The following is a 3,476-nucleotide window of genomic DNA, read 5'->3' on the forward strand; positions in this document are numbered from 1 at the left end:
TGAAATCTTTGCAAATGTGCAGGACAGAATGTAAATACCACTAAAGCCCAAGGCAAAGTCTAAAAGGTTGGGAGAGGTTGAATGGGCAGATGGGGACAGGGAATACAGAAAGATGCTAAATGGCAGGACTGGGCATAGCGAGCTTGGCCAGGGGTGAGGTACTATGATCAGTCCAGCTTGTATCATGTGCCTGTCATTCTTTTTTTTTTCAGATTTCATTGGGGAATTGGGGAGGGGAACAGTGTTGAGGAATTGGGGAAGGGGTCAGTCAAGTTGTTGTTCTTCCATCTTCGTTGTGAAGGGCGCCAGTTGCCATCTGGCTTCCTGTGGGCAGCTCGTGGCCTCTAAGCTCAAGGTGCTGTGTTCAATCATAGTTGCAGGTAGGTGTAGCCACCATCTAATGCGGGAGCCGAACCAGCAGCCTTGTTGTTAAGAGCACAGGTGCTCTATCCACTGAGGCATCTGGGCGGCAGCTCAGCTCAAGGTGCCGAATTCATTCTTAGTTGTGGGTGGGCGTAGCTCACCAGCGAACAGGCAATCTTGCTGTCACATCCTGCCACCTGTTGGCAGCTCAGCTCGGGGAGCAGCGTCACTGGCCCATGTGGGAATCGAACCGGCAGTCCTGTTGCTCAGAGCTCGTGCTCTTAAGCCAACTCTTAGCCAATTGAGCCATTCATCTGGCCCATGCCCATCATCCTTATAGCCCAAGGAATATAATAAATTCTCAGACTAAAGAGAGAAGAGGTAATCGACAGACAGAACAATGGATGGCAATTATTGGGATCCTCCACTATTTATAGTATTTCAATGCTTTCTCACACTTGATCTGCTTTGAGGAGACTTACAAACCCACAATCCCCTTTCTCTGACAACTGAATCCCTTCCACTCATAAGGGTAGGATCTTGGCAGCCAAATTGATTGAACCATACAGGATATCTGTTCCAAGCTGGGACGAGATTCCAAGCTGGGAATAGGGGATTGGAATTCAGAGATGCTAATCAATCTTTCCTGGTCACTTAAACCTAGGTCTTGTAAAACCAGTAGATCTGGGAGAGCTCTAGATAGTCAAGTTCATGGAAAAGAGAATTCAGGATCGCAAAGTGAAGACTGAAGTGGAAATGGAAACACAGAAGGCCAAATGGACTGAGAGGGTGATTAAAAGAAACAGAGAACTACCTTGATTTCTGATGACTTTCCAGTTATGGCCTTAGTCTCTTCTGAAACATGACCATACTTACTGATCTTGTGTTCCACAAAACTCCCTATATCCTATAAGAAGCCCTCCTCACATCTTAAACAAAGTTAAAATCAAAGTGGATCATAGATTTAAATGTATAATGTAAAAGTATAAAACTTTGTGAAGAGAACATATAAGAAAATCTTTGTGACCGTGGGTTAGAGGAAGTTCTTAAATATGACATCAAAANTCTCTCACCCCACTCCAAACTCGCTGAATAAATATCTACTGATTCCCAAAGCAGAAGAAATAATATTTAGGAGGAAGAAATCAAGAGCAAGGAAGAGTAGTGACCTTGTTACCCTATCCCCATAGGGATCTGCCTTTAACTAATAGAAGAACAAAGACCCCAAAAGTTCAGAGATTAGTTCAGATGGAGAGTAGCAGAACTCAAGGCTACAAGTATTGACTCCATGCTCGTGATTCTTCCCTCATAACTAGGACTCTCCCTAGACAGAGGTATAAACTTGCCTCCTGAGATTACCAGCCAGCCAAATTTCAATGTACTCTTCACCCTCCACCCTCACACCCTAGATCAAAGCTGAATTAAGGCTTCTGGAGCATAAGGACTGACACACTTAATTTAGTAAGCCAGCTATTCGTCAACTGCATTTTCTGCATCTTTAAATTCATATATAGACTATCCCTGTCTTAACATTCCCATCACTTTTAAATACTCTGAATCAAATTAGATGTTGTAAGTTAAACCTCTCTTTCTCAGGGAAAAAAATGGTTCTAAAGCACGAGGTAATGTGAATTTGTGAAATTGAACTTGGATTCCAAATAAATTAGTTTTAGTAAAGAAATTGAGAAAGTCTTGTTTAATGTGGCTGCCTTTCCCTGGCAACATTTTTTTGAAGTTCTGAAGCAGTCTTCTTTTTAAAAAATGAGTTATTTTTTGCATTATGAATTTTTGTTGCAATGTACACATAACAACAAACAGCTCAGATTCAGTCAATTAATCTTTTCCCAGGCTTCATATGACCTCTTCAAAGACTGGAGAAACAGCAGATAAATTTCTATTTTACTATAACCTTTTTCTCCCTTCACATTCTTAATGTATTTCCAAATTAGAAAAGGACTTCCTTCTTGTCCTACAGGCTGACATTTTCACATTTTTTCTATGGCCAACAACATGATAGGTATCTTGTAGGCACATGTCTAAGGAGGCAATCTCCTTTCATTCCCATAAAGTAAAAAAAATCTCATTATGTTCTTCTGCCTGTTGTGAAGAAATTGAAAATGACCCAAAACTTTCATTATGAAAACTTTAATTTCACTGGTAAGCAAAATGCACTCCTTTTAAGCAGTGTTGTGTACAAGGTGTACAGGACATTTAACAGCTAAGATCCTCTCATTTTCTTTAGTAAGAAGTTTATAGACTGAATGGATTTTCAGAATTTACATTTGTGCTGTCTGCTGAATATTCAGATAGATAAGCAAAATCTAGTTTGTACTGTTTCATGTTTTCTGTGGTTTCATTAATATTTTCATAGAAATCAAGAAGACAATATGAAAATCCTTTTTTTTAGAAGTCTAAGTACCTTATAGCTAGGGAGAATATTGTAATTTTTTTCTGTGATCAGGCACATTACTTGATATGCTGCAGAAAGCAAATCGTTGGTAAGGTCTCACAGAATCAGCTCTATGCTGTGAGGGACCAATGTGTCTGTTATCAATTGCCCCGTTTTGTTCATCTACAGGACATTTGAATTGCAACCTCTGAATCAGGAAATGTACTTAGTTTCATAGAGTAATGAAGGGAATATCACAATAATGCATGTTCATTTGTGTGGTAGGCCCAAGCTAATTCAGTGGTCGCTTATTTTCAACTGAGCATTGGCATCTTTTGGCGAGACTTTTGATTGATTTAGACATATTTGCTGGTATCATCCTATACTTTGAGATTCAGTCTCCATTTGTGCTTTTACATATCCTTCTCCACCATGCCTAATTCCAAATTATTTTCTCTATATTGTATAGTAGTTTGGGTTGTTTACCTCCCTAACCCAGTTGTATGTGGCCTTCAACTGTCATTAAAGTAACACAGTAGTTTAGCCTTCTTTTTCAGTGATTCTGGCATCAGTATTATAATGGTTCTAACTTTCATTATTGTATTCTTACATAACATGATATTCTGGGCTGAATTGTGTTTCTTTAAAGTTCACATGTTGAAGCCCTAACCCCAGTACCCCAGAATATGACTATTTGGAGATAGGGACTTTAAAGAGGTGATTA

The sequence above is a fragment of the Hipposideros armiger genome, unplaced genomic scaffold, assembly GCF_001890085.2.
Source record: "Hipposideros armiger isolate ML-2016 unplaced genomic scaffold, ASM189008v1 scaffold_1032, whole genome shotgun sequence".
NCBI classification, from domain to species: domain Eukaryota; kingdom Metazoa; phylum Chordata; class Mammalia; order Chiroptera; family Hipposideridae; genus Hipposideros; species Hipposideros armiger.